The following is a 10,384-nucleotide window of genomic DNA, read 5'->3' as shown; positions in this document are numbered from 1 at the left end:
GATGACTCCTCTCCTGAAGTCATTGTCTACTCATATGTTGTTTCACGTTGGCCTTTCCTGTGTCTTTGCCTTTGCTCACTTCAGTCTGCATCCCACTATATGAATATGAAATTAATATCCCACTCATACATATTTAGGCTCCTTCAGTGACAAATCAATACCTTCTTGCCCCACAAAAACTTCTTTGAGCACTACAAATCAAGAAAATTTCTTCTATCTGAATGGTGTGAGTGCATCAGTTGTACTCTTTTCAAGGAATTAGGTACTTTCGTTCTTATTCTGTTCTTCTTTCGTTATTAATATGAAGCTTCTTGAACATAAAATTTAACTCTTACTCACTTGTAGTATACAAGGTGGTAAAACTAGTGCTTGAACATTGTGGTTACTCAAAACAACTTTTAAAAAAATGAGTGAAGCCATCCTGAAGGACTAAGCATAAAGAATGCATTGAAGAAAATAATTTCTAATAGAAAATAATTTATTCTTCTCTTCGGTAAGCATACAAGCTATGATTGTGAGTAATACTTCTTTTCCTAAAGAACTTCTTTAACTGTCAATGATGGTCAATCCAAAAAAACCAACTCCTCTGTGTAGACTTCTATACTTAGCAGTTATGAGGGTGAAAAATAGTCAATGAATTCTACATTTGCCTTCTTGTAGATACAACACTATGTCGCACAAACAACCAAATGATGAACAGAAGCTCAAGCTCACAGTGCTGCTTCTTCCTTTAGCTACCCACTGCCACCACTTCATCCCTGCCAAGGGCTAACTCTGACACAGGGTGGGGGCAAGTTCACTAAAACAATGCACCAAGCAAAAAGTCAGTTCTGAAGCAAGGAAGAATTGACTAGTGTACAATTCCACAATGTATTCATCCATTATACAAAGCCTTGACACAAAACCCGAATAGCCACTGAGTCCAAGCTCTTCCTCCCAAACCAGCCCTGGAGTGTCATTTATCAAATGCCTTGAATGTTACTATTTCTTGTAAAATTAGAGTATGCTCAGGTTAGACATGTCACCTTTGTCTATAAAACCATTTTTTCTGCTGTTTCATGCCATGGAAATCCATTGTCTCCCAGCTACCTGAAACTATGCTTTTGTCTTAAGTCAATTATACTTTGCAATATCTTGGATTTGTCTTCCTCTTTTATTTTCCACACTTTCTACCTTGGGCAGTTTGGTTTACCAGGTTTTCTAATACAAGCACCAATTCAGTGTAAGTAAACCAAAAATAATATTTATGTCCTACACAGTTACATTTACAATACTTACAATACTTGTCATCCTTTACCAAACTCTATTCTACAATGGTGATGGCCCTGATAAGAATATTTTTTAAAGAATTATTTATTTTATTTGAAATGCAGAATTACAGAGAGAGGGAAAGACAACACACACACACACACACACACACACAAAGAGAGAGAGAGAGAGAGAATCTTCGATCTGCTGATTCACTCCCCAAATTGCCACAATGGCCACCAGGGCCAGACTGAAGTCAGGAACCAGTAGTTTCTTCTGGGTCTTCCACATGGGTGGCAGGGGCCCAAGCACTTGGGCCATCCTCTGATGCTTTCCCAGGCACATTAGCAGTTGGCTGGATCAGAAGTATAGCAGCCTGGACTTGAAGTGGCATCTATATTGGATGCCAACTAGGATGCCATTATGCCACAGTGCCAGCCTCCAAAAGGAGCCTTTCTTGAGAGCCACATGTGAAATGCAAAAATATTCCTCCATGTTTTGATTAACAAGGACAGGGTACAAGGAGTACAAACGATTTCCTTCTTTAAAAAAATGTATGTATGTATGTGTGTGTGTTTATGTTTTTGAAAGACAGAGTGAAAGTAAAAGAGAGAGGGGGATAGAGAGAGAAAGAGAGAAATTGATTTTCCATCCACTGTATTATTCCCGAAATGGCTCCAACATCCAGTGCTGGGTCAACCAAAGCCAGGATCCAGGAACTCCATCCTGGTCTCCTATATGGGTGGCAGGTCACAAGTATTTGGGCCATCATCTCCTGCATTTCAAGACATGTTAGCAGGGAGCTGGATTGGAGGTAGAGACGCTGTGACTTGAACCAGCATTCTGATATGGGATATGGTGATTTAACCCACTGCTCCATGACTCTGGGCCTGGAGTACAAAGTATTTCTTTCTTTTTCTTTTCTTCTTCTTCTTCTTCTTTTTTTTTTTTTTTTGACAGGCAGAGTATACAGTGAGAGAGAGAGAGAGAAAGTTCTTCCTTTGCCGTTGGTTCACCCTCCAGTGGCCCCTGCAGCTGGCGCACCGTGCTGATCCAATGGCAGGAGCCAGGTGCTTCTCCTGGTCTCCCATGGGGTGCAGGGCCCAAGCACCTGGGCCATAGTCCACTGCACTCCCTGGCCACAGCAGAGAGCTGGCCTGGAAGAGGGGCAACCGGGACAGAATCCGGTGCCCCGACCGGGACTAGAACCAGGTGTGCCGGCGCTGCAAGGTGGAGGATTAGCCTACTGAGCCGCTGTGCTGGCCAGTACAAAGTATTTCTAAGAATTACTGAGAAAGAGTCAGGGAAGAAATTGTTAGAGCTACTGTGGGAGGGTCGAAGAGTATGTAAAGAAACCAGTAACTGCATCTGCTACCTAATTCTTGCAGTGTTTAGGGTGGCAGTTACTACTAATTACATCCCAGTGAGAAAGACAACTAGATCTGTATCTAAGTTTTGTATGATAGTTTGAGGAGTGAACATTAGAAAAATGAAAAAGTGATTTAAAAATATCTTTAAGTGCTACATAGTGTAGAGCATTATTGCAAAATCTATGTTGTTACTAAAATGTCTGATTTTCCCTATGAAAGCAGACACAGTATCCTTATTAGTAGAAGCAAATGGGAAAGCAAAACAATCCTTGCCCAGTGGTTAGAGAAATTATTAAAAATAGCTAAAAGGTAATAAATAAAATTGCTACAGTAACGAGGTATTATTGCAGAAACAAATCCCTAGCAGACTGTCCATTATTTTCCCTTGTAACACTGATCTACAGTTCTTGCAGCTACAGTACTTGAGCCATTTACCCTCTACAGTTGTTCTAATTATATCTATTAATGTGATGCATGTTTAACTGGATTTTAATAGAACTGTAGCTCCTTGTTTAGCAGCAAGTTTAACAGGAGAATAACTTATTGTTGATGAGGTTTGGGGTCATCCTTGCTTCTACTAAATAAGAATTGAAATGTGTTTGAAAACCAATGTCTTGGGTTAAGTTCCTGCTCAGAAAGCAAATTCCTATAAATCAAAGTGGTGATTGTTTTGCCCATATTCTGAATGAGTTGAGAACACAGATATTAACATGTTTAATAACCCTGCCTATGAAAAATTCCTCTTAAAAAAGCCCTGTCCAAATTTTTCTTCAAGTTAATTAGGTACTGGGTGCACAATTGTCATGATAATATTATATAACAGGTACATTTCCTGCTTGAGGGAAGTATAAACCAGTAACAAATTAATTCTGTGAAATCATGAATAAGCCAACTGACCAAAAGTTGCAGCATTCATCAAAAGAAATAACATTGACATGTCAAAAAGATGTAAGATTTTTAGAGTGGTAGCAAGGTAATTGAATCTATTACCATATGAAGAACTCTTTTTCTATAATGTTCTAGAGGGTTCCCAGATACTATTTTTGATATTATATTAAAGATTTTAACTATATCAGTGCAGCATGATGTTTTATGTGACTGAATCTTAATCATAATCCTTGCTGACATACTTATCTATTCAAACGAGTAGGGATCCATTTTGATAGTGATGATAGAAAAATGAGTCAGTGCTAATCATTATATTGTCAGAACAGTTCCCTGAACATTCAAATGATTATTTGAGGCATATTTGAAAAAGCAGAGACACTACAAGAAATAAAGGATAACTTGGCATCAGTAATAATGTGCCTTTGTTGTTAAAATCTGTACATGCCTTCCTTATCCTGAATTAATCTGGAATCACCATTTATCCTTTCAATTTGCAGGAAAATCGATGGTGACCAACATGAACGCTCACTAAGGCTCATGATGAAATGAATTTTGAAAATTTCTGTTGAATCACAAGAACACTATTTATGTGTATTTGTTATGAACATCTTGTTTTTCAAGCTATTCTACAAAATATATAAAGCTACTTTAAAAATAACTCATTAATCTTTACTTAAAAACCTTCTGTGCTTAGTTGTATGAAGGAGGGAAACAATGGAAAATTCAGTCTTGAAAACGAAATTCATTATATAAGTTGAGGGGCAAGCAAAAATGTAGGACTTTTAAAAAGAAAACAATATAAATAATTAGGATTAAATATTTGTTTAAAAACTTTAGATAATTATCAGTATCAGCATATCTCTGTCAACTTAGATTTTAATTAAAAGCTTGAGATGGCATTTTCTATCTATGAGCACTGCTATACCCTTAGTCCTTGAATTTTGCCATTGTTTTGAGGCTATCAAGGCATGAGTGTCGGACATTCGTTTTTCCTCATGATTTCTATGACTAGGACATGGCATGAACTAATTTCTGTAAATTTCTACAGTAAAATTGTAAATTGAGTAACCATGTGGTAAGACACAAGAGGGAATGAAAGGCCCTTGACCTTTATTACATGAGATACTTATTGTAGAGAAAGAAATATACATAAAACATAACTTTACAAGATAGCATGTGAAAATGTCTGCTGAATTTAGATCTACTTTACAGCTCTGTGGGAAACCTATTTTTGGCTAACTTTCATGTTCTTTATCTTTATATGAGGGCTGGCACTGTGGTACAGTGGGTTAATGCCCTGACCTGAAGCATTGGCATCCCATATGGGTGCCTGTTCAAGACCCGGCTGCTCCACTTCCAATCCAGCTCTCTGCTATGTCCTGGGAGAGTAGTAGAAGATGTCCCAGGTCCTTGGACCCCTGCACCCTTGTGGGAGACCTGGAAGAAGCTCCTGGCTCCTGGCTTTGGTCTTTGGATCAGCACAGCTCTGGCCTAGCACAACTCTGGCAGTTGTGGCCAATTGGGGAATGAACCAGCGGATGGAAGTCCTCTCTCTCTACATCGCCTTCTCTCTGGGTGTTACTCTGCCTCTCAAATAAATAGTCATTCTTGCAAATTAAGCTTGCAGTTTCTTCAGGAACATCACACATAATATTTTTATTTCTAGACATTGTTCAGAACAAATTTCTTGAGATTCATTATTTCTCATCATGTGATGAGAGAGAGACAGAGAGAGAGACAGAGAGAGAGCAAGCTTCCAGTAGCTGGTTCACTCTCCAAATGGCTGCAGTGGCCAGGGCTGGGCCAGACTGAAGCCAGGAGCTGGGACATTCTTCCAGATCTCCCATTTGGGTACAAGGGCCCAAGCATGTGGAACACATTCTGCTGCTTTCCCAGACACAAGAGCAGGGAGACTGATTGGAAGTAGAGCAGCTGAAATAGGAACCAGCATGGATACGGGATGCCAGCATCACAGGTGGAAGCTTTACCCACTAATCCGCAATGCTGGTGCTGTGAATTTTTGTTTAAATTTAAATCTTTCTTAGAGAGAACTTCCCTGACAGGCATATCTGAAAGAGATCACCTCTCAATTATTCTTTGAAGATTCAAGCATCATTCTTCCAAGGTTGAAGTGATTATATTTACTGCCTTATTTGCTTTTTTCCCCTACAATGAAAATGTAAACAAAAGGTGAATATTTTGTTGGTCTAACAAGAATGCAACGTTTCTGACTCATTACCTTGAGAAGTACATATAGATGAGGATTTAAATGAGTGCAAATTTGTTGAAAATCTACATGTATAAAGATGGAAAATGACAGGGTATGAGGATTCTTACTATGTGTCAATATACAAATGGCAATAAAATTGCAGGGAGAGATGAGAGAAGTAGGAAGAGAGACAAGGAAAGGGCAGGTGAGGAGGAGAGACAGGGAGGGGGAGAGAGAGAAAGATAATAGAAATCTTAAAGTGAATGATCTGTGTGTGTGCTGAAACTGTAGCTGCCTTTACTGTGGATGGCAGATACAAAGGAGAGTCATAACACCTACTGGACATTTGTAAATTACCTGGTAGATTTGGCACCTGATACTGAGAAGCAGAACTATTGAAATTCTGAATAATAAAAGAGAACATTTTGTGTATAAAAGTGTGTGTGTGTGTGTGTGCGATATACCTGTTCACAGATAACATATTTAGAGTATGGATAATGTTATGAGAATTTTAATGCTCAGTTTGTCCTGTAAACACCTAAAATGTTCTGGTTAATTTCAAAGAATCTTAGGAATGGATCCATCGAGAAAATTAATGTATGGAGATGTTTTAGGTATGGATTCTGGCTTTCCTGTCCATTGGCTGCATAACAGACCCTGGCTTGTTGATTAACCTCTACCTGTCAATACTCCACAGCTGAATATGTGGTGACAATGATGTAAAGGTTGATTCTGAGTTTGACTGAGATGATACGTACAAATGTTGATTCTCTTTCTATTCCTTAATAGTGTTTTACCTCAGATTTCTTTTAATAGATATGGTTTCATATTCTGAATGATATTATTACTGCAAAATAATTTTTTGTGTGTAACATGGTAGCATCAGAAAACATTTGAAAGTAGTTTTAAAGGATTTTTGAGGACTTTATGTATGTGTGCCTAAATGATTTTGAGTAGTCTTTTTTTATTTTTATTTTTTTGACAGGCAGAGTGGACAGTGAGAGAGAGAGACAGAGAGAAAGGTCTTCCTTTGCCGTTGGTTCACCCTCCAATGGCCGCCGCGGCCGGCACGCTGCGGCCGGCACACTGCGCTGACCCGATGGCAGGAGCCAGGAGCCAGGAGCCTTCTCCTGGTCTCCCATGGGGTGCAGGGCCCAAGCACCTGGGCCATCCTCCACTGCACTTCTGGGTCACAGCAGAGAGCTGGCCTGGAAGAGGGGCAACTGGCACAGAATCCGGCGCCCCAACCGGGACTAGAACCCGGTGTGCTGACGCCGCTAGGCGGAGGATTAGCCTAGTGAGCCGCGGCGCTGGCCTGATTAGTCTTTTCAATAACAAGACTAGATACTATTTTGAAAAGGTAGCTCCATGTCATGCAAACATGATCATTGTGTGTTCTTGTTCAAGTGTTGCCATGTCAAGTGTATATACTTAATAGATAATATTGGATATGCTGTCAAGTATGCTTGCTCTCTCATTTAAATCTCCCTTTTTCAGAGTTCTGTATAAAGCACATAGCTTCTGCTATGTTATGAGGTAGAGTTGCAGCATTAATGCCAATGGCAAATTCAAATGTCTGTTTTTTCTTTCTGGTAATAAAGTAGCTCATTTAAAATATTAGTACTAGTTTAATACTTAGCAAATGATCGTAAACAGTACCTTGGGGTATTTCTTGGGGCTTGCGATTCATATTAAAGGTCAAATTAAATGGGGTTTTTTGAGCTTCCAGTTGAAGTATATCTCAGCAAAGCAGTTAGGCATCTGAGTGACTTTAGGGCTAAATGCTTGGTTTACCAAACCAAGTTCACTAATTAGTGACTGCATGACTTTGAACAGACTATTCAAACCCACTGTATCTCTGATTTCCTTATCCTTAAAAAAAGTCCACCCATTTTGTGTGAAGATAAAAGGATTTGGTATACATAAAGGTTGAGTTAGCACTTAAATATTTAATAGAAGTTAATGTTAAAGTTGTATCATATGAGCGGCAAAAAAGCATGTGCAAAGATGTTCAATTGACCTAACATTGAAAAATGTAGCTTAAGATCAAGTTGGGACATCATTAGATATCTATTAGAACTTCTAGAATAAAGCAAAGTGGCAAAAACTGTATTACCATCATTAATGACTCAGATTACCTCTCCTTGTAACATACGTAACCAACTCTTCAAACAGTCAGTTGTATGTAACTCCCCATCAGTCATCACATTTAACAAATTGGTTGTTATTGTGTTCACATGACTGTCTCCTTTATGGTTCTTGACTTCCAGGGAATCTGATTCTTACTGATGTGTCTAGTGCCCAGCATATTGCTGCACTCTATATTGGTTGAGTAAATTGAATGACTCATTTTTATATAACATGTTACTATCTTAGAAGACTTATTTTAAAACATTGTGAATAAAGTACTTGTTAGGACAGCAATTTAAACAATTTTATCATTTGAAAGAATCTTTGTTTTCACAAAATATATTTGTTTTTGAAATTCCTGATCAGCACGGGAGTTTTGACCTGCTCCATTTCTGACCTGGGCCGGTTCACCCCTCCTTAGGCAACCTGGTGGTCCCCTGCTTCCGGGAGGTCACCACATTGATGCCGAACTTAGTGCGGACACCCAATCGGCATAGCACACGACAGCCCAGAACTCCTGGACTCAAGCGATCCTCCGGCCTCAGCCTCCCGAGTAGCTGGGACTACAGGCGCGCACCAAAAAGGAAACCTGTTAAAGTGAAATGGACACTATGAGAAATGGTGACTTGATCAGCCCTTGCCCCAACTGTTAATGAACAACTTAATACATTATCCCTCTTAGTATTTTTCGTCTGTTCTACTTAATACTATTGGTTTAATTCTGTAATTAATACACAGTTATTCTTAAGTGTTGAAACTTAACTGAAAAGTGATCCCTGTTAAAAATAAGAGTGGAATAAGAGAGGGAAGGGATGTACAATTTGGGACATGCTCACGCTGACTTGTCCCAAACGGTAGAGTTAGAAACATACCAGGGAATTCCAATTCAATCCCATCAAGATTGCATGTACCAATGCCATCTCACTAGTCCAAGTGTTCAATTTCTGTTCACAATTGATCATAATGATAGGACTAAGAACCAAAGGGATCACATAAACAAGACTAGTGTCTGCAAATACTAACCAATAAAACAAAAAAGGGAGAGAACCATCCAACATGGGAAGCAGGATACACAGCAGACTCATAGAATGACGGATGTCCTAAACAGCACTCTGGCCTCAGAATCAGACCTTAAGGCATGCGGATCTGACTGAAAAGCCCATGAGAGTATTTCAGGCATGGAAAGCCAAGACACTCTGGCAAAAAAAAAATGACCTAAATGAAAGATCTCCATGAGTGAGATCCCAATGGAAAGAACAGGTCATCAAAGGAGGTACCTTTCTCTGAAGGGAGGAGAGAACTTCCACTTTGACTACGACCTTGTCTAAATATAAGAGTCAGTGAACTCAAAAGGCTTCCATAGCCTTGGCAGCTCATGACTGGAGCCTAGGGAGATTACTGAAGCCATAAACAAGAATGTCAATTCGTTAAGTCAACAACAGGAGTCACTGTGCACTTACTCCTCATGTAGGATCTCTGTCCTTAATGTGCTATACATTGTGATTTAATGCTATAACTAGTACTCAAACAGTATTTTTCACTTTGTGTTTCTATGTGGGTGCAAACTGTTGAAATCTTTACTTAATATATGCTAAACTGATCTTTTGTATATAAGAGAAATGAAAATGAATCTTGATGTGAATGGAAGAGGAGAGGGAGTGAGAAAGGGGAGGGTTGTGGGTGGGAGGGAAGTTATGGGGGGAAAGCCATTGTAATCCATAAGCTGTACTTTGGAAATTTATATTCATTAAATAAAAGTTAAAAAAATAAAATAAAATTTTACTTCAATAAAAAAATTCCTGCAAGGTTTATATTATTTTAGGACATGGATAAATGTTAGGATTATTGAAATTCACTTCTTGATATCATTCATGTATGGAATAAAGTAGAGAAAAATTGCACACACTTTGTAATCTCCATCAAGTCAGTGAAAACACTGATAAGAATAAATACCAGTTGCCTTTTGAAAACCCATCAGAGTGAGCAGATTACACAGAAACTAAATATTCTATTAAAATATTTCACAAAACTGAGTTTATCTCCTTCTGTAGCAAAGTCCTAGTGTACTATTCTTCAAGGGTTTCTTTTTTTTCTGACAAGAAGCATGGTTAATTTCATTTTTAAAATTGATTAGACTGCCTGATTGATTGCAGTGACTACTTTTCTTATCTTGAGCAAGGAGATAACATTTATAATTCTTATTAAAAGTTGATTAGCATTTGATAATGTTAATCTTGTTGAATGTTGCATAATAAAATTTAAAGCCAAAACCTGCATGGCCAATTACTAAATATAAATACAAAGTAAATCATATTTCCAAGTGATATAAAAAAATTCAAAGGGATAATCTTCAATGTTAAAACAAACCTGAAAAAAAAAATGCCATTAAAGACTTATCTCTGTGGTCTTAAAAATGTTTTATTGTCTTCTTTGTAGACATGTTTATGATTTTGAACAGAGAGTAAAAATAGTCCACCTGTCACTAATGCATTTAGAATCTGCATGACAGTTTGAGTGGTAGCCATTGGGCTCTGTGGGT

General features: G+C 38.4%; 1 pseudogene; it reads right to left on the bottom strand.

Annotated features, from left to right (window-relative positions):
- Positions 1-8,161: 8,161 nt before the first annotated feature.
- Positions 8,162-8,416, bottom strand: LOC149125327 (signal recognition particle RNA; annotated as a pseudogene).
- Between the last annotated feature and the right edge of the window lie 1,968 nt (positions 8,417-10,384).

The sequence above is a fragment of the Oryctolagus cuniculus genome, chromosome 7, assembly GCF_051225735.1.
Source record: "Oryctolagus cuniculus isolate XC-2025 breed Fujian yellow rabbit chromosome 7, ASM5122573v1, whole genome shotgun sequence".
Classification (NCBI taxonomy): Eukaryota; Metazoa; Chordata; class Mammalia; order Lagomorpha; family Leporidae; genus Oryctolagus; species Oryctolagus cuniculus.
Note: the sequence above shows the minus strand (reverse complement) of the source record. Positions and strands in the feature narration are given on the sequence as shown.